This window comes from Pocillopora damicornis, chromosome 8, assembly GCF_964200805.1.
Source record: "Pocillopora damicornis chromosome 8, jaPocDami1.2, whole genome shotgun sequence".
NCBI classification, from domain to species: Eukaryota; Metazoa; Cnidaria; class Anthozoa; order Scleractinia; family Pocilloporidae; genus Pocillopora; species Pocillopora damicornis.
The window spans coordinates 4,225,452-4,247,466 of record NC_142677.1 but is presented as its reverse complement, the minus strand read 5'-3'; the positions used below and the strand labels follow the sequence as shown (position 1 = coordinate 4,247,466).

Here is a 22,015-nt window from a genome sequence, read left to right as displayed (position 1 = left end):
ACGGAGAGAGGAAACTCCCTGAACATATCTTTACTTAAGTGTAGAAATGCACGCGGTGACCGAAATAGCAGATTTAACGAAATTTTGTCAAACCGAGTGGTTGTTCATGGATTTGACGATTTTGACGAATCGTAGTCAAATTCGTCAGAGCGAAATCAGCTTGGCGGATTTAATGATTTGACGAATTTTCGCCGTTTTTGTTACTGCATGCATTTCTAGACTTTTCGGAAACTGAAATGGACAGGTGCCGTAAGTGTCATTAATCCGAAATTGTTTTGATAGAGGTTTTAAAAAGACAATCACAAGTATGGCGAAGGCTTTTGCTTTCTGAGGCAAATTGCACGCTTAGTAGTGTAACCAGAAAAGATGTGACTCGTCGCTGCACAATCTCCTTCACCTTCCCCCTGTACCTAAGCCAAAGTAATTTTCTGACTAGTTACGAGCGCCTCTAATCACGACTTGGTTGTTCGACTTTCATTTTTCTCACCAGTTTTCAAGATCGATTGACTTGTGCGACTGCCAACTGTGATACAAAAGTGAAGACATAGGAGACATTCCCGTATGAAAATGAAACCACGGATCATTTCCAGCGTCTAAGGTTCTCTATTGTACTGATTTTTAGCGATTTACATTGATGCAGAGTTCCCCGTCATTTATTTGTTTGTTTGGTTGGGTTTTTTAGTTTCAATTTTTGCGAAAGTTAAGGGATAAGAATAAGCACTTAGTGTGAAGAAACGATGCAGGACTGGGCTTCGACGCTCGACGCTTCGACGATACTAGTTGACCACCGTCGGACCATCTAACCTGAGAATCTACGTAAATTTGGCTGTTCCTCTTCCTTCATGCGGCTACGTAGCTCAGTTGATAGTCTCGGAAGGCACGGGCTGGAAACCCCTCCGAGTTTGAACCTTCTCAGGATTTCAGGCTTCTTTTTGGCAATCACTTCAACTGCAACTTATTTGAGAAGATCGGTTCTTCTACCTTAACTCAGTGGTACTTTATGTGGCGAGAACTTAATTACATGATTTTGGTGAGACGGTATTTTGCGGGGTTATACTTTTGCGATCTCAAAACAAGGCCGGTGTCCCAGCGGATTTGGACCCCCCTAGAATTGGACCCCCCGGTCCAAATCCGCTAGCGGATATGGACCCCCCCGCTCCATATCCGCTAGCGGATTTGGACCCCCGGGGTCCATATCCGCTAGCGGATATGGACTCCCCTCCGCGGATTTGGACCCCTTTAACCAAACTGAGTAAAAACATTACCATACATAACTTCCTAATAGAAATAATAAAAATTTAGAAAGTAGGCTTTCAAAGAAAGTTTTTTTTTCAGAAAGTAGGTTTTTATTTTAAAACATTCTCGTAGACGTGATCTTTTTCTCAGCATTGCGTCTCAATTTAAGATTTTCGTTTAATTAACCTGCAACTGTAAGTCTGTTGTTTACCTCTGGAATGAAAATGAAACGTAACTTTTGAATATATGGTGGTTCTCTGCGATGCACGGGCATCGCAGAGGTCATGGGTTCAAATCCCGTACAGGCCTGAATTTTTTTCAGGCCTTATTTTCACTACTGCCTAAGTAGTGTATATCACTGCGAGGATCACTTTCACTCATGTCTTTATCCGCAGTTCAAATATATGACTTTCATATATTCTTAACCTTAAATAAATGTGTCAGAAATGAAACGATATCTGCCCTTTTCTTCGTCAATTATAGTACGCAATCTTGTGTTGAAATTTTAACGGACATCGCCTAAAAGCTCGCAGTTGGAACAAGTTACGAAAAAGGAATGTTTAGTTGGGGGGGGGGGGTCCAAATCCGCGAAGGGGGGTCCAAATCCGCTAGCGGATTTGGACCGGGGGGTCCAAATCCGCGGGGGGTCCAAATCCGCTGTGACACCGGCAAATATAAAAGAAGGGAATGAAAATTCGCGATTCAAGCGTTTCAAATTCATTTTAGTTTCCAAAATGTCGTAACTTTTGACGACTGGACGAAAGATATTCGAAGGAGTGACCAATCTAGCCGATTCAGATGAAGATGATAGCGAGAATCTTTGCAAATTAAAGACAACACTTCGCAACAGAAGGTAAAAAATAAACTGAATTACCAGTAAGACCAGTTAATAAAATTTGTGTGTTTGCCGATACATATCTTGTATATGTTGTTTTTTTACAATTCAGATCATTTTTTCTGTAATTTAAATGTTCTATAAGGAATTAAATTTCGCGAGGATTTTTATCCGCTGGACAATGATTTCACATTTTTTCTACAGTTGCGAAAAAGGCGAATTCAAGCACCGATAAAGTGTATCACCCACAAGCCAAAATATCATAGATCTCATAGAATGAAGTTCACACTATCGCTATACACCTCGTTCTTACAAATAGGAATATTAACGCGCATCAATTAATTATTTTAATAAAAACAGCATTTTCCTTAAAGTCTTTTTAGTTTAAGGTAGCTGGAAACAGTTTTGCGAAACACCTGCTGACTGTATTGAAAGCGCTCAAAAACCAACACTTCCTCTTCGGTCTCCTCGCTGAGGTTGAACCAATTTCACACTTGTTGACTAAAGGATGGAAATAGTGTGCGTGACTTGGCAATCGCTACTATTATGCTAATGTTATTATACCATTTTTAGGGATTGTGTCGGAAATTCCTCGATCGGTACCCTCGCAACTTCAAGATTTTCTTTTTCGCGATAACGCGCCACTGTTGGGAAGTTTAACGACTTAAATCTAACCGTTTCAACGTTATGATGCTGCTAAGTTTACATTTGACTGACTTAAATCAATGTAAAGAAATCGAAAGATTCCTTTTCCTTTTTCGTTGGGTAAATTTTCAACATGTCCTCCTCTTTATTTTACTTCTGTTTGTTGCCAATTGGCGACTTTTGTCGAAATTTCAGTCGCCAAATGTTGTCTCGCAATGGCGACCAAAATGGTCGGAGCTTGGGGAGCTGCGCTAGAGCCTGAAAGATGATAAATTATAAAATGATATGGACATTTGACAATCATTGAAGTTTTATTTAGGTTTGTTTCTGACAAGAATGTGATAAGTGGAGTATGTTTTCAGGAAAATTTGTTTTCAAATTAAAATAATTGAAATAAAAGTATTAGATCCCTAGTTTTGTCTGCATTCATAATTAATAGAGCTAAGCATTTGGTGTCATAAACAAACCACATTATCACAGTTTGAAATGGAAAACAAAACAAAACAGTTTTGGAAGTGTTTTTTTTTTCTACTTGGCACCTTGTTTTTCTCTGAAGTCTCTAAATACTTTGTTTGCGTCAATTACAACTTCAAAAGTTTCTATCTTTGCTTCCTATGAGTTTGATTTTTGTATCTTCGAAAGAGGAGAATAAATGAAACCTGAAGCGGACCGTTTGATTTGCTTGTCAGACTGGGAGACAAGTTGACAATGGATCGTAATTAAAATATTTAAGAGGCATTGTTAAAAGTTGACAAGAATCGTACTTCATTCACACCCTTAAACCTGCTTAACCACTGAGGACGGAGAGCATCGGGGTCTATTAGCAACCGCAATCACTAAAAACACACAACCGCAAAAAAATTAGATCAAAACCGAAAATCGCATGCAAAACAGCCTTAAATGTCCACATCCTAGTGATCAAAACGCTGATCGATCCGATGCAGTGGTGACAAGTGGAGCATACAGAGCTTTTTGCGGCTATTCGAGATCATTGGAGACGCATATTTTCCGCTCAGATCGAAGAGAAACGGGACCCAAATAGTAAAAACCGAAGTTTTCTGGCACAAAGACCGAAAAAACCAATCTTAAAAATAGCCAAAACTGCAAAACCGAAAACCCCAATACCCCAACCTGAAAGTGACTGGGATCTAATTTCTCCTCACACCTGAATCAAACATTGAGGTCACAAGAATACAGAGAATTATCACCAAATAAATCAGCTCTTGTTTGTTAAACGAATTCTCCTTACCAGCCCCTCAGGAAATGTATGACAAAAAGTTTAGAGAATATGTATACTGATGTTAGGGTGTAAAAAGGTAAACAAAAATTAGCTGATGGGACTTCAAACAAAAAGGCAGAGATCAGTTTGTTTTTGATTTTTTAAATCAACACCAATCTAATGGAGGAAACCACTAAATCTGGTCAAAATCAACTAAATAATGATTCAATACTAGTTAGTCTGTACAATTTTTCATAACTGAGCATTGACCATAGTATTCATACAGTCAACTCTTCATTAAACATTGATGTCCTTCCTTCCATTCAGTTGTCATAGGGGAAACTTTATTTACAAATTTCATTCCTTTTTTTTAAATGAATGATTTACTAATATGTTTTCTTTCCTCAAATTTTTCAGTGCGAGATTCCATTCTCTCCTCTAAACGATGCTGTTATTATCATGGGGAAAATTTTACATTCTTAATGAATAAAAAATATGCTAATTTGTACTGTTCAGTTTTCTTTCACTACATGACAGGTAGTAATATTGTCAGTGTGAAACATTAATTCCTGATTAGTGCAAATAACTACAAAACTAAACATAAATTGGATATATAATTGTACTCCTTTTGTGTTTGTGGTATGATTAAATCTAGAGTGAATATTCAAATTGGTTTCTTCAGTGAAATGAGAATTTGTGTGCTTATTTTTGAGCAATGAAACATTTTGATGTGAAGTGACCTCAAATATTTGTTTTCAATTGAAGGTGGAACAAATTGATTTTGTTATCACAGTTGTGTCTGTCTACTTGGTCCACTTGCATCAAAATTGCATTTAAGCCTGTCAGGATCTCTGGATGCCATATTAGAAAAATCTCTGAACACATCATTGAATGTAACATCACCTGAAACAAAAAAATGACAGCAGTTAGTCCTTTAATCCATGACAGTGACAAGGTTCTCATTTCTCTTTACAATCTATCCCTTAAATCAAATGTTCAAGTCACGAGAATGAAGGAAATGATCAGCAACTAATGAAGTTCTTCATGGTTTTACAAATTCTCCTTGTTAGACCCTTGGAAATGTATAGAGAACAGTATGGAGAATATGCATAATGATGTTGGGGTGTAAAGGGTTCACTTTTACACCCCTTTGAGTGATTGATGAGTAATTTCCCTCTGCAACTAATTATAATCATGGACAAGTAGAGTGCATTTGATTTATGGTATCATAATATTTTTCATCATACTGCTTGCCCAGAAATATCCAGGGATAGTGGACTTTTGTTGTAGACAAACATGATGAACAATGCCGTGGTTGGATTGCATTGCTTGCCACTCCTTAAATTCACTGATAATTAAAACAACAACAACAACAACAACAACAACAACAAACAAAACAAATCAGAAAAAAATAGATGGAGCACTCTTACAAAGATCTTACCCTGGGCAATCTCATTATCTTCTCTCATTTCTTCATTCAGTCTTGCCAGTCTCAACCTATAACACAATTTAATTTTTCACTGTCTAGTAAATGTTGACAAGTTAGAAAGGGACCAAAAGTAGCTATATGTTTATCATAATAGATACCAAAATAACCTGACATCCAAAAAAGATATAAAATTTACAATTCCTAACAATGATTCTTTACCAAAAGAAGACAATGACTAAAGACTGCTCTGTGTGAATTTCAATTCCAATTTTTTGGGATTCTTTCATTCACCTCTTGAAGGATAAATAAAAAAACCAGTTCCTAGGAACAGCATCATAATCTGGCAATATCCACTGTTATATTGCATTTGTATACTTACAGAGTAACAATATCTGCATTTGTTTGTTTTAGTGCAATTGTAAGAGGGTCCTGAAATTAACAAAAGAAATTGATCAAGAAACTTTCGTGAGCACTGTTTTTACCGCCACTTGTGACCTTTCATGCAACATCTACTGCTTCCTCTGTTTTCCAGGGGAACACAGATTAATTTGGAAGGAAAGACTGGCAGTTCATGGGAAGTTGTCTCCAAGGGCTTTTTTCATGCATCACCACATTATGTTCACACTCACCTCTCCATTCTCATCAACATCATGCTGGTTACCTCCTCGCTTCAGGAACAAGAGGATAGGACTGAAAATAAAGGAGCAGTATTAATATAAGTGATGACAGATGATGTCACAGCTGGGTGAACTGTTTTAAGCCCTGGCCACACCACTGTATTGTGTTCTGGAGATAGACACTATGCTAAGGAAAGAACTGGTTGCTAAGAGCTACAGGAACTAGGTTTAAGTACACATAGTTATGGAACTTTTACTGGAACACGTGGTGGTAAGTCTTAAACTTACTAATATTCATACATTGATAATAACAACTTGAAGCAAGAAAGAAAAAGAAATAAAATGCTTTGCCTTACAGAAACAAGCAAGGTTCTTAATAGACTCACAAAGACTGCAGGAAATAGTGAAGGTCAGAACAAAAATTGTTCTAACAAAATAGTCACAGGCCACAAAGGATTGTGTTTTCCAATCTTCTAGGTGAGAGAAGCCTACAGGAACTAGGTTTAAGTACACACAGTTATGGAACTTTTACTGAAACATGTGGTTGTAAGTCTTAACCTTACCAATATTCATATACTGATAATAACAACTTGAAGCAAGAAAGAAAAAGAAGTAAAATGCTTTGCCTTACAGACACAAACAAGGTTCTCAATACACTCACAATGACTGCAGAAAACAGTGATGGTAAGAGAGAAAATGGTTTTAATAGAATCTTATTTTTGATCAACTCACCCTGTCTGCCCAAGAAGTGCTGCATGATGAAGTGCACCTCTTCCCCTCTTGTCTTTCTGGTTTATTTTAGCTCCATTTTGTAAAAGGAACTCACAAGCTGGTAATGATCCCTTGAGGAAGAAAAAGAATAATTTCATTACATGATGACCCTTCCATGAAGAAATTGCAAGTACTTAGCATAGCAGAACACCGTCAACAGAAAGAGTCAAACCTACCCCTAAGACAGACTGGTGAAGTGCTGTTTTTCGTTCATCTTCCTCATTTACCCAGTTCACTTTGGCACCTGAAAATTTTCCATAAACACTTTCATGACTTGTACATTTTTGAGGAAAGTGGAAAGTTACACACAGTTTGTGTGATTACTGTAAGTATCACTTTCCAGAAATGTCTGTGCAGCCATTAAATAAACAATAAGTGCAGCATGTTCTTGTCTACCTTCTGCAAGTGATGCAGCCATAAGAGGAAGACTCTTCCATTCTGCTGCTTTGAAAAGTAACTGCAACAAAAACCCACAATTAAAACAAGCCACAAGCAATGTCATGTACCATTAAACTGTTGACCCCTGAGAGTGACCAGCATGTACTTTTTTCTTACAGTATCACCCATGAATCACACATTAGCATCACAAGAATAAAGGACATGATCACCAACTAAAGAGCCACTGAATTGTTAAACAAATTCTCCTTGTCATCATGTCACTAAATGTATAGAGAACAGTATGGAGAATATGCATGCTGATGTTTGAGTGTAAAGGGTCAATATAATCACCACTAAGTATCAACTTAATAACTCTCAGGACATTACAAAACAGCATATCATATAACAAATAAATAAATAGATAGTGCAGACCTCTTTATTTGGTAATTAAAGGTGCATACCCTACTGGGATGAACTCTTTTCAACACAGCGATTGCTTTCTCCTTGTCCTCCTCCAGTCTTTTCTCCAGGTCACCATCCCCATTATTCTGCACTCTTTCACAAATGGTTGCCTCGTGAGTCAGACCATCTTCACTTATGGTTGAATCAAATGAAACTCCCCTATCTCTACCCTTGTCAGAAGACATAGCTGCTCCAATGGAGGCTGCCCGTCTCCTCTCACTGTCTTGACATGATGTTGATGGAGCACTAGTTCCCGGTCTGTCCTCATCATGTGAGTCACTGCTAGCAGTCTCATCACTGAGAAAACTTGAAGCAACATGTTCTAACTTTTCAGAGTCTTCACTTGCTACATCTGCAGAGAGTATTTCAGCAGGGGCACTCTTTCGGTTGTCCATCTTTGACTTTGACTTCACGGCAAGTTTCCGTTTGAAAAGTTTACTTTTTTTTGGAGTCTGTTCTCTCAACGGCCAAATTTGTGCCCCTTTCCTCGTGGTGAACTTTCATTCTTGCAAGATTTCTAATGATCCCTTTGTCCAAAGTTTGACAGTTTTTTAGAAAGGTTTCCAGGGAAACAAACTTATGTTGTACATATTTTAACTTGATCCAAGTCTCTCTTTCACCCCTTTGACAAAAATCATTTGATAATTATTTTCAAAAAATGTTAACTACAAAAATTTAGGAATTCATAATTTATTTAAAACAACAAACAGTACCTGCTACTTTGAGGAGTTGGTTTCTTTGTATGGGAGTTGACTTTTGCTTCAAGAATTCCATTGACCAATTCATTTCCCAATTCTGTCATTAACTAAAAACAAAACCTTGAGTTACTATAACATTCATTTTGTTCTATTTTACCAAGTCCTTTTCTTTAAAATTAAAAATATTCTGTCACCAAGTTAGAGATTATGCCTTGATCACTTTGAGACACAAGCTCAATTAACATTATGTCAGCACATTGTCCAGTAAAACAGTTGTAAATCCAAAGCATTGTGCTTACAAATAACAAAAGTATGCATCCTATATTACCTTGACTTGCTCTGGTTCCCATGCATCAAGGGTCAATGAGCGAACCTTGGAGACGTGGACACCCAAACTCCTATTACAACAAGCATTACCGGTGGGTCATTTCTTAAACTACATGATTGTAACTTTTTGATCTCTCATAATATTATTATAAATCAAATTTAAATACTTACAAAATAGGTAACTATGCACTGGACAGTTTGTGACTCAGTCAAACACACTGCCCTCAATTGATGATATTTGGACCCAGAGGCATGAATTTACTGAATGTTTGTTTGGTTGTTTTACCTGCTAATCGGACTTAAGAAAAACTACACAGCAGCAAAGCTGAGCCTTTTGTCTGCACCACTGATCTTAAGGATCATGACATAAACCAGATTATTGACAACACATGCACTCTACAATGCATATTGAGATCCTTCTAATATCACAGATCTGATGTAACCATGACTAGGAGCATGTCATTATGGTAAAAGCAAGGGCTATTCATAAAAAAAGAACTTTTTTTGTAACAGTACCTGTGAATACCTGAGCATTCTATACACAGTACAATTCCCATGTTAGTACTTGCCCAGGTCGGATCTAAAGGATAAAAAATAATTTGCATTAGAGTTACTTACTACTGGTAACTACAAAATATATTCCATTTAAATTTAAAAAAAAAAAAAAGGAAAAAGAAAAAGAAAGGCAAAAGCAAACATTCTAACCCATGAAAGGAGGATAATAAAAAAAACCCACATTTTCATTGCAAAGGCCAAATGGTATTAAAAAGTGAACTTTCTTTACACGATCCTATGACCTCAAAGCTACCGTCTCCCACAGATTGTTGTACTATGCTCACCAGTGCTGCTGCAGTCTGCACACTTGTCATTACCAGAGACAGCTCTAATAACATCAAGATTACTTCTGTCATTGAAAAGTAATAAAAACTGTTAAAACACCAAATGAATGTAATTATTAATATTAACTTTTAGTGAACCAGGTCCAAAATGGAGTGTCATCTGTATGATCCAAGAGAGTACTGTCTATGAAATAACAGGAAGGAATGGCACAGTGATGGGAGTGGGGATGACACAGTGATGAGAGCAGGGACCTGGGCCACAGTGATGAGAGCGGGGATGGCACAGTGATGGAAGCATAGACCCTTGCATTAGTAGGGATGGCAAAGTAATAGGAGCAGGGACAGAACAATGATGAGAGCAGGGATGGCACAGTGATGGGAGAAGGGATGGCACAGTGATGAGTGCAGGGATGGCACAGTGATGAGAGCAGGGACCATGGCAAATCCATGCAACCCAGCCATGAGCCCCCACGCAGAAAAGGGAAGCAGACCTCAGTCACACTGAATAAATGGTGGAAAGAGTGGGAAAGGGGTGGGGAAAACTACCTGGATGATGAACTGTCAGTCCAAACCATGCTGCAAGCTCATGCTCAAAGCATGTGCAAGAATGCCTCAATCAGAGAACACATGGAATTCTGACATGTGTGCATATGCAAAAACTGCTGAATACTACTGATCCTCTTAGTTGTCAACTCTGTTAAATTGCTTTTAACTGCATCAAAGAAATCTCCAGCAACAGTATGCAAAAAGCAAGACAATCAAACCTTGATGGTCCAGAAACTTTGTTGAGAGAATCCATACTGTTGCTCATAGAGCCTGGCCCTTGTAAATCACTCTGAAAAAAAATTATTTAAATTCTATCTTAAACTTGAACTAAAAAGACAGTATAGGGATATCCCCTGAAATCACAAATTATAGGTAAGGTGCACATCAGTGACAGCTCACAGAGAAAGTGTGTAAAGAATCAATTTAAAAGTTGTGAACATTTTAAACAAGAGCTAATGAAAAAAGAAAAAAAAAATGGAACAGTGTAACAGTGAACAAAAAAGTAGCCAATAATCTATTTCATGTGCAGCTAGTGAAATTGATTCAAGGTATAAATTGAACAACTTGTCCCTGTGTCATGTGATTTTTATACAGTAGTTTTGAGGAAGGTTCTTGGAGAAAAGGACTGAAAGTGCATGTGGCAATCTTGAAAGGTACCATGCAATTAATCTGGGTAGCTGCTAATTAATGAACTTTAATATGCCAAATAAATAAATAAATATATATTGCTTGGATTCATCAAAACTGCACTGCCTTGTCCTCAGAGTCACATTTTCTTGGATTGTCTCTGAAATCCTGAGGTCAAGGAACCATGACTTAAAAACTACCCACAGGGATCACATGCACTATGCGCAAGTAAGTAATTTCAATTCACCCACCTTATCATTGTTACTTTGAATACTGGTTGAGCTATTGAAAGCCTTGTCAATACTGGCCTGTGAATCACCACATAACAATTAAAATTTTAGTAACAGTATTTTGTTAGAAACTTTCTTATTGATCATCAAGTTAAGGATTCACTTCTCTGCCAACACAACACAACAATTTCTACAAAAGCTGATAACTCGTTCACTTCTACTTCAAGCCTACTTACTACAATTTTCAGTTGAGAGAGGGGCAACAAAAGTTTGGTGACCACATTTTGATGTTAAAAATGGGGTTGTTATCATGGGCAACTGGTGCTGTTTTCAGGGTCATTTGTGTCATTTGATTTCTTAACACTATCTCACATGCTTGACAGTTTATGATACACTGCTCTGACTTGAGATTTGGTTAACATTGGAAACAAGGAAGGTTGCCCTTGAAAACAACATTATTTTACAAACAAAACAAAACCCTGTCACCAACCTCACTCCACACCTCACTCAAGTTCACCATCAGCAGAAATTCACCCACAACATTTAGTGTACATCCTTAGACTCAGTTCCTATGTATTCCACTTGCCTCAATTTGATAAATTTACCTGCATAGCTTCCATCCATTCCACTTGCAGTGCTTCACTATCTGCTTGTAAATACCATGATCTAGTGATACAGAGTAGAAGATATCATTTTCAGTTAACTCTAAACTCAAAAAGTGATTAACATGTCACTTCTCCCTATAATATCTATACATTATCCAGCAAATGGGTAACAAGAATACTCAAACTTATCAGGTAAAGAGAATACTCAAACTTGTTAGGAAGAAGTTGTTATCTTGATCTAACACCAATTCCTGTAACCAATTTACAAATGTCTTGCAGTTTGAGGGGAGAATTAACAATCAGATCTTGGAAACAATAACTATTGGTCACTCAGATGCTATCAATAATTCTGAGTTGTCTACTGTGTATTTGACAGATTTGCAAAAACAGAATTCAGTAGCCTTACTTTGTTGGTGATACCACTTCAAACATAAATCTTCTTTCCACTGTTTCCTCTGCAAGGCTAACTTTACACAATCGAAGATCTTCAACAAGTACTGTTTGATCATCCTGCAAAATTGAATGCAAGTGATACATTAACTGCATGTCATCATCGAATCCCTTCATTCATTTGACTGTACAACTGAAAAAAGGTTTTAATTAAAAACTTCAATAAATTTACTAAGTATTCACAATTCAAAGCATGATAACATATGTGCATAAATAGGTGTATGCACCTGGCTGTTGACATTTGCAGCATGCATGTGATTGACATAATCAGAATGTGACACCAGAAATTGCACTTAGTGATCACACTCGTGAGTGTGTGTAATCTAAATACGACATTCATTCAGTCATACACACCTTTAATCTCTTCTGATACATCAGTTGGTTATTCTGAACTGTGAAATATCGCCTTTGGGAAAATAAAAATGAGGTATTTTACAATGAAATCATTTAAGACCTTAACCCTTTACACCCTAATATCAGTATGCATATTCTCCATACTGTTCTCTACAAATTTCATGAGGGACCAACAAGGAGAATTTGCCTGACAATCAATAGCTTTTTAGTCAGTGATCGTCTCCTTTATTCTTGAGACCTTAATGCTTGATTCAGGTGTCGTATTGTAAGGAGAAATTAGATGTTAGTCACTCTTAGGAGTTAGAGGGTAAATCAGCTGCTGCAGTTTTACTTCAGTGTCAATCAGTATCCCATTAAAAAGTACTCAGATCTACTACAACTTCTGAGAGTCAGAGATCTAACCTGTAGAATATTTCAGTCTAAATTCACCCCTAACTCACTGCTACCACACACTCACCTATGCCAACTTCTAAAAGCATTACTGCTCTTTTTAAATAAGTAGCCTTCCATTACTAAACCACTGCAAACAAATAGAAGGTGAAAATTAACCCATAGGCACATGAACACAAACATGATTTTCACCAAACTGAATGCACAAGATTCACTCCTCAAAGTAAACAGAGAAGTTACAAACTTTGAGACTTTTCATTGTGAATGATGTAAAACATGTATTGAGTATTGTTCAGACACCACCAACAATTATAACAGTTTACCTTGCATCATTCAGGTTTCTTCTTCCTATCCATCCACTCTCCTCCTAAAATCACAAGTCCAAGATAGCAAGCCTTGAGTAAAAGCCATGAATCTCATAATCTGGTATTTGACAAATTTTCTGCCCCTTGTTTTTTGCACATTCGACCATAGAAATCTAATGGAATGGTTTCATAGACATTCCAAATCAATTACAACTCACCCACTAATCTCACTATCTTTTTTTGTTTTCTCACAGCCTTGCAACAAGACTCAATCTCACTTTATTGGGGGGAAATTGAATGAAAATGGGAAATAGAAAATTACTAGTAAATGATAAATGTATGGAAACAATAACCAATGCATAAGTTTTGTACCCAACTGTACAATTTTTTTGCCTGTCTTTACCTTGTTTTTAAACAAAATTCGAAGGCCCATGTTAGGAAATTTTAAATGGCTCTAAGGACAGAGCAAAATTTTTAAGATCTTAAATCATTATCGTAATAATTGATATTATACCCACCATTTTCTGGACCAATGTGTGTCTCTCTTCTATCTCTTTTTTGTCCATTGTAAACTGGACTGACACTTCTTCCAGCTGGATTACAGAATTTGATACACAGTTGTTAAGAGTCACTATCAGCAGACTATTTCCAATTGATCAAAACCTGTCCTCTAATATTTTAACCCTTTCACTCCCAGGAGTGATCAAAGAGGAACTTCACAATTTAAGTGCAACTCTTAGCATAAAGTTGATAAGAAGATTGAAAAATATCTGATGGGGGATACTGTTTGATAATTACAACCAAATTCTCAGAGCTTAAATTATAAGAAATATGTGGCAAATGGTGTGAAGAATAAATCTTTAGATCCTAAGAGTGAAAGTGTTTCAATTTTTAAGTTCACAACTGCTTCTGAAATAATGAATCATTGTTTAAAATTAATATACAAACTCTTCCATCAAGGAACAAAAAATCCTAAAAGATCTGACAGAAAAAGACAAAGAACACCAAACTTGTTGAATGTTGCACCAATGGTATAATTGAAGCCAATATCTTGTTATCAAATTATTAATAGTAAATCAAATTCAACCCACCTGATTTGACACCCTCTTCATGTATGCATCTAAATCATTCATCAAATCATAACCTTGATGAAAATATGTTGACTGGGCATGCATAAACTTCAGAATCTATAACAGGAACAAAAACAGACAAGTTCAGTTTCTTCTCCCAGTCAGTCCTACTCATTCAATCTGTACTAAGACTTCTTTTCGAATTTGCAAGGACAAAAGAACCTGTTAGAAAAGATGGACTATATGCATGAAGAGGTCTAATTAACACTGCCATGTTCTACAAGGATTTCCAGCACTGAGAAAACCTGCAACCCCACATGTGTAAAATTATAATTATATTTTAAATGTGTTTGACATCACAATCAGCTGCTGACACATCACTTGTTTATTGTGCCACTCTGTCAGGTTAATAAATGAATAGCTAAACATTCACCATTCTTAATACAAGGTTGTTTGGTAAATTTGTGACCATGGAAGGCAAAACAGACACTAATGGAAAACTGTTAGAATAGCAAAAACACACAGATGACAAACGGTTGATGAACAGTCCTTGAGGCATTTGAACAGTTTGCCTAACCATTTAAACTGGTGAATAAATTATTTGAGAGGTTTGGTCAGCCATTTGAACAGATGAGTAAAAATTTTTATCAGATGGGCAAACCATTCAAATGGGTGAATAAATTAATTGAACAGTTTGATTAGCCCTTCAAACGGTTTGCTTAGCCATTCAAATGAATGAATAAAACGGATAATGTCAAATGGACTCAGGCAAGCTGTTCAAATGGGTGAAAATATTATTAAACCATGATTGGTTGTGCGATTGGTTTACCAATCATATGGATGAATGAGTTGCTTAAATGGTTAGCAAAACCGTTCCAATTGCATGGCTTGATCATGGAATGGGCAATTATACTCTTGTCATTTAAGGCCTATAGTGATTAAATAGTAAACAAAATAATATGTGGTCTCTCGTATGTAAGGAATTTTCCTTCAAGTGTTCAACTAAACACTGCAAGAAGAATTCCATATCTCTGTGCATCCATCTATTATTCTCTACTTCTTACAGTGTCTAGAACATCAATCCTTCTTCGTGACTGTAAAATGTTGATCTGCAATACAAAGCATGGTTTTAAAAAACTGACAATAGTTCTTGGAAGGGGGATAAATTTCATGCTTGCTTACTAGACAATAGAGCAACTATTGACAGAGATTCAATGAACATGACAAGCTCAAAATCGTCACTTCTACACTTTATCTACAACCTGGAAGGCATAGTCCAATGCCCTGTGGTTAAAACATGTCTGATTAGCTTTCACTGCATTCTTAACCTGTTTTGTGGAAATTTAAAAAAACAAAACAAAACAAAAAACATTAAATTACCTACTAGGTATTCAGTGTGGTCCTTCAATCGTCATATATAATACAGATTGGTAGGCACAGTAACACACAGCAAGTTACATGTACAAACATCTAGGTGGCTATGCAAAATTTTTAGCAACTACACATGAAGCTCTACAACAATAATCTAACCTCCTCCACTTCAGAGGCCTTACAGTGATGTGGAAGCTGTGCATTTCTTGTCAAGGCACTAAAAAGAAAACAAAACCAAAAAAAAATTCACTCAGTCATACTATGGAGTAGTGTTTCAAGTGGTGACCATTTTTGTCACCAAGGTGAATGGAAAAAAAATTTGGCTGGTACATTTTTAGCAAAAGTTGCTAAATGACCGATCTGTGTGCAGATGCCACATAGAAATCTGAAAGGTTTGCATTTGTCAAAAATCTTTATGATCTACATGCAGTCATAAACCAGTTCCAGGCTGTTGCCACTTCCTCTTTCCTTATTCAAATGTTGAGTCCTGAGATGTTAAATTAAGTGAACCTTACAATGACTGCTGGCTGCTGTGGTGTTGCCTGCAGCTCTGATGACTTTTTTCTGATTTTCAGTTGCCAAATGGCAATAAAATTTTGAGCTTAGAGTGCTAAAGAGCCTTATCTCAAAAGCCAATGGGCAAATAATAGAAAATCCAACATGACCCTTTAGTTACAGCACCAATTATTGAGCTCATGTCAAAAAGGTCAGTATACATGTCAAGTATTATACACTCACTTATCCAAATCATCACTGACTTTGTCAAACAGCTTTTGAGCATCCTTAACCTTCTTGACTTCCCTGTAAATGAGAGAAAATAAATAGTATTTAGTTTTGCAAAGATTTTTGATGTTCATCTACTTTTTGAGCAGCTACAGGTATGTTCTAAAATTGTAACAATGACAACACACTTAATTTTCTTTTAAGAGTATATTTGATTCAATAACTATTATTTAATTGAAGTTGCATCATAACAACTGTTTTAATTCCTATTTTTAACAGCTGACAGTGTCAATTGGAATCTTGAATCAATCTTGAATTGTGTAATTAAAACAGTTGTAAATAAGCTCATTTTACAAGAGGAGGCAAACAAATCAATTGTCACAACTACATTGTACAATCAATGTAAAAAAATGAAAAATTCACTTTTTTCTTCTTTACTTTCCATTTAACTTCTCCCACATTGTACCTCTCCCCACCTCAAACTGTCCATTGCTGTGTAACAACTATGCAAATCTTAGAAGGAAAAAACTTTTACAGAGAGAGGAGACGGATTTAGAAAGGTTAAGGAATTGAAAAGATGTGATTTCATCAAAATTTTCAAAATACAGGTGGGTGTTAACCCTTTTGTAGTGCAATGCAGGTTATCCAATTTCCCTTTTTAAGACAAACCTGACAAGAATTTTCACAACCACACTTACTCTTTGATAAAAGTTCTCAGCGTGCTTGAGATTGATTTTTGTGCTTGCTCTAAAAGAATCTGAGGAAAATACAGATACTGATTATTTCACCGAACATGTCATCAAAAATCCAATTCTAGGTGATGTGAGAGAAGAAAACATTTTTTCCCTATGCAAGGTATGAAGTCAATGGTAATGAAAGTGAACTGTTAAAAACATGATGTACACATTCACAAAATGTACTGCAAATAAGAGAGTTATCAGTCTATGCTTGTTCTTGTTTAAGGCTGGGTGTGGGGCATGTGAAGCCATATAAAAAATTCACAATTCTCCACTGTAACAGCTTCTGTTTACCACCAGTATAATGATATAATCAACATATTGTTCTCCACAACTGCCAGAAAACAAACACGACAAAATCACAAAGGGCAACAATTCCATGCAGAAAAAAAAATTTTTCTATAAATCATTTTCACCAATTGAAATATTAATTTTTAAATGAGATGTGATTTTAAGGAAGGACTATGGACTATTATAGAGTTGACAATTGAGGAAATCTCACCCACTGATAGGAAGCTCTGAAGCTCAGTCAGAGCACAAGAGAACTTGTCCAGTGTGGATGACACCAGCTCATCTCCTGCAAAGTACTTTGTCAGGTTGTCAATACCACTCACTAAAGCACTGAAGGAAAAGTGACGAAAGCCTTAATGTGAAAATACAGTCATGTAACTAACAAACAATTCTTGTCTGAACTATTCAATTCCCAACTGTACTATCTTAGACTTCAGGTGCCACAGGAAACCAACTTATATCATTGGGTGACCTGTATCACTTTGCTGTTATATAAAAGATGTTATGACCTGGTCAGGACAACCCTCATATGTGAAACAAGATCCTTTAGAAACCCAGTAATCCTTTAACCCTTTACACCCCTGCATCTGTATACAAATTCTCCATACTGTTCTCTATACATTTTCCATAGTGCTGAGCAGGAGAATTTGTTGGACAATCAAGGTTTCTTTTGTTGGCAAACACTTCCTTTATTCTCATCACCTTAATATTTGATTTAGCAGTGATACGTTAAGGAGAAATTCAATGTTAGTCACTGTTAAGAGTCAAAAGGGTTAAAGAGTAGAGCTTTCCAAAGAGGAAGAAGTGAAAGACCAAGAGAGAAACCACAAAAAGAGATCAGAGTTCTTTAATTGTGTACTGGCTCTACCTGGTGGATAAGTTGAACTGTTTCCCTGTCTCTACCATTCCACTGCAAAGCTTGATCAGCTACAAGGAACACAAAGGCAAAAAATTATGTTGAACTGATGCTGACAATACTGTAATTTAAGAATGCATCTTATTAAAAGTTATCATAAATTAAGTTCTGCACAAAACTTGGTACTTATTTTAAACACAAACAAGAAATATTTAGCTCTCTGGGCTGACTAAACTCAGTCAATGAGCATCTTGTCATATGATTTCTTCTCTTCATTTTTTTGCACTTTCTTCTTGCTTGAATTTCATGGGGAAAAACACAAGGATATACATTTCCTCCATCTCTACTTGCACTATCCTATACAACCCTCAAACAGGGATTTTTCTACTGTTTATCAATAAAAGTGCACACTGAGCCATACGGCTAACACGACAATGTAAAGGGTTTGAACTTAATCCAAACTTATTTCTTGAAGCCTTACTACTCAAAGGTCCACATGTTACCAGAATCTATGTCTACATTGCTTTTCTATTTCCTCAATTCTTATTCCCCCAGTTTCTTATCTTTCTCCATCTGATGTACACACTAAAAACAGACGTGGTAAAAAATTCACCTTTTCTAAAGCAACTTCCAAACATTGATATCCTGTTCATTTTGATCGATATGTAATCTATATAAAAAAAAACATTTACTAGGGATTAATACTGCTTAATAAAAGTGACTAGAGAATGTAAATAATCTACATTAATATTGTTTTCTTCCTCTGCTTCTTTGCCAGACGCTAACATTACAAACTGAATAAGTTTAATAATATGAAAATGATCAATGATCATGAGTGGCACAAGAATGTTTATATCATGATCAAGACTAAAGGGAAGAGCCAGACCAAGCCTTAAGACAAGGCACAGAGGTTAGGGGACTGTGCATGAGATACTTAATGGAGGTCACTTTAGAGAATAATTTTAACCATTCACTCCCAGCAGTGACCACTCTCCTCACAGCATCAATACCATGACAAGCAGACAAATAATGAGGATTTATAAAAATATCAACAAGGATATTATCATTTCATTCAATACTTAATTATAAATTCTCAAACTTTTGAGCCTACACTGGCCACAACTGCTTGGTGAAACTCAAAAAGCGAAAAAAAGAACACAAAAATATTACCACTCTTAAGAGGAGGGAGGTAAAAGCTCTTCTTTTAGGAAAAGCTTTAAAATAAACAGGAATTTTCAGAGAGCCTTATGGTGTTTACTGGCACAGCAATACAATACTGATATTGCTGAAGTATGTGCAAGCAAGATTAAAATCTTGCAGACTGAAAAAAACAAACACCAACTTATACTTGAGGATATTTAATTCCTCAATAAAATTGATCTTAAATGCCACAAGGGCAAAGACAATGTGACACCATTGAAACTCTTTCCATAGTAAACAGAACGTGTATAATGCACTTCAAAAGAATTGAGGCAGAAACTAATTAAAGAAGCACCTGAAAATCTTCATTGACTGATTTCAATATTTTTTGCAAAATGTTTGTTTGAAATGAATAAAAATAACTTAAACGTCCTTGATCTGTCCACCGACAAAGAAATGGAAACTAGGTCCATTAAAGCTTAACTTGTAAGTACAAAGTACGAAACAAATTATCCCATGGCCAGCTAAAATTAAATACAATTGACTTCTTACCAGAATTTTATGAAAGTTTTGAGCAAAATCAGCCACATTTAAACAAAGTAGGATTTTAAGCTTCTTATTTCATTTTCTTTAGTGCTCAGTCTAATCAGTGCAGTTGTGCACCTGAAACAATTAATCGAGCATGTGTGAAGCCATTAAAATCATAACTTGAATTGATGCCGCTCACACCTGTATGAAAGTTGTTCAGGAATGACGTCGTTTGAAAATGTTTGTTTCCATAGCAAGTAGATAAAACTGAGTACTTTGTTCACATGGCAAGTTTCCTTTAGAAAAGTTTACTTTTTTTCATTCTTGCAAGATTTCTAATGATCCCTTTGTCCAAAGTTTGACAGTTTTTTAGAAAGGTTTCCAGGGAAACAAACTTGTGTTGTACATATTTTAACTTCATCCAAGTCTCACTTTCACCCCTTCAACAAAAATAATTTGATAATTATTTTTCAAAAAATGTTATAAACTATAAAACTTTAGGAAATAATATTTAACACAACAAACAGTACCTGCTACTTTGAGGAGTTGGTTTATTTGTATGCGAGTTGACTTTTGCTTCAAGAATTCTGTTGACTAATTCATTTCCCGATTCTGTCATTAACTTAAAAACAAAACCTAAAATTACTACATAACATTCATTTAGTTCTATTTTACCTGTACCTTTTCTCTAAAATTAAAAATATTCCATGACCAAGTCAGAGACTATGCCTTGATCACTTTAAGATGCAAGCCCATTTAAAATTATGCCAGAGCATTGTCCAGTACAACAGTTGCGAACTCAAAATATGGTGCTTACAAATAATAAAGGTATGCATCTTATGTTACCTTGACTTGCTCTGGTTCCCATGCATCAGGAGTCAATGAGCAAACCCTAAAGACCTGGACACCCAAACTCCTGTTAAAACAAGCATTACTAAATTGAAATAAAGAATTGACAAAGTAATTTGCAAGCATGCCAGAGTGGCCAGAAAAACCTGTCCTCAAAAAGCTCTAAAAGAAAAAAGGGCAGGAAATCTGAGACAGGCCAGCACAACTCACGTCTCCCACCATTAGACTATACTACATTTAACATACACTGTATAAGAAGACTACAACTAAGTAGCTATAAGAACGATGTCCATCTTTCTGATAACTTCTGGAAGTTTCTAGAAATTTCTAGAATATGACAGCTTTATTCCAGAATCCTATTCAAGCTTCTTTCTAGAAAACATTTTCCCAGTTTTTCCAAGTTTAAGTTCTTTCAAAAGCTGGAAATAGCTGGAATTTCATGCATGCAATAGCTGCTGCCAGAAATTAACAGCTTTTTCCAGTCTATATTTCTTGCAGGAAACTGGAATAAGCTAGAAATAGTTAACAACTAATTTACATTTAGCAAAACTGAGAGAAATTGTCAGCTTAGTCAGTTTCATTTCATTTTAAAGCCTTGAGTAAGAAAATGAAAAGAAGTTCTTTACCTTCCAGCTTGCCATACATAATAGATTCAATGTGGTAAAACTTACACAACTATCATTGGCTCTTCTTTTTTTTAATTCTACATCTACCTTTTCAAGATCAGTGGGATCTTTTCTTTTTTGTTAACAGTGGTGATCAGTGATCTGATATTTACAATAATGTTGCCGGAAACCCTGAGTAAATAGATCAATCAGTTTTGGGCAGGTACACTCGATGTACAGTTTTAAGTCACTTGTCATTGAAAAATGGATTCTCAACATGCTGATTTTTTTTCATAATACAAAACCACTATTCAATGTTTATTAGCAGATTTGTCTGATTATACAGTCATCTAATCAGTGACTAACATTGTTGGTTTTAAACAAGTTTCTCTTAATCAATTAAGAACTCCGACAAATTCTGTTCACCGCAGAGTTTTGAATAAGAAATTTGCATAAGGGCATTTACACTAATGAAAATACAAGATACAACTAGAATAGATTGTTTCTGTTATCTTCCTGTTTGTGTTTTAGTCCAAATTTTTCTTGACAATGAACAATTGAAAGTCACATTGTGACTACCATTGACACCTTGAGAATGGTTGCTTTTGTCAGGCCTCACATTATGAAGAGGCAACTTTGCAGAGAGATACTTAACACTACAAGTACAATGATAAATAAGTAAATTACTCACTTTTTTGTTCATTACAAACAACTTTATCGACAATGACCACAGCAATTCGGAGCCCTAGCAACACACCAATCGTTTGGGTTGCCAGAAAAGTGAATGATTTCCTCAAGGATACAGTCCACAGCGATCGAGTGCATAAGAGCCGTCGTTATAGCGATGAAGTGGTCAGCGGTGAAAATTCGTCGGCGTTTGGT

At 36.1% G+C, this 22,015-nt stretch overlaps 1 pseudogene across 1 annotated transcript; it reads right to left on the bottom strand.

The window, feature by feature from the left end:
* Positions 1-4,072: 4,072 nt before the first annotated feature.
* On the bottom strand, positions 4,073-22,000 carry LOC149041031 (arf-GAP with coiled-coil, ANK repeat and PH domain-containing protein 2-like; annotated as a pseudogene). Its single transcript, XR_016189053.1, has 31 exons — positions 21,825-22,000; positions 20,210-20,301; positions 18,625-18,681; positions 18,024-18,082; positions 17,371-17,485; positions 16,826-16,884; positions 16,143-16,205; positions 15,564-15,621; positions 15,296-15,361; positions 15,098-15,142; positions 14,055-14,150; positions 13,482-13,556; positions 12,982-13,025; positions 12,726-12,788; positions 12,269-12,320; positions 11,871-11,974; positions 11,465-11,525; positions 10,881-10,937; positions 10,221-10,291; positions 9,457-9,521; positions 9,134-9,197; positions 8,619-8,688; positions 8,306-8,397; positions 7,592-8,214; positions 7,149-7,209; positions 6,929-6,996; positions 6,714-6,823; positions 5,994-6,054; positions 5,744-5,793; positions 5,377-5,432; positions 4,073-4,838 (listed from the first exon to the last, which is right to left on the bottom strand). The product of XR_016189053.1 is annotated as an arf-GAP with coiled-coil, ANK repeat and PH domain-containing protein 2-like (transcript).
* Between the last annotated feature and the right edge of the window lie 15 nt (positions 22,001-22,015).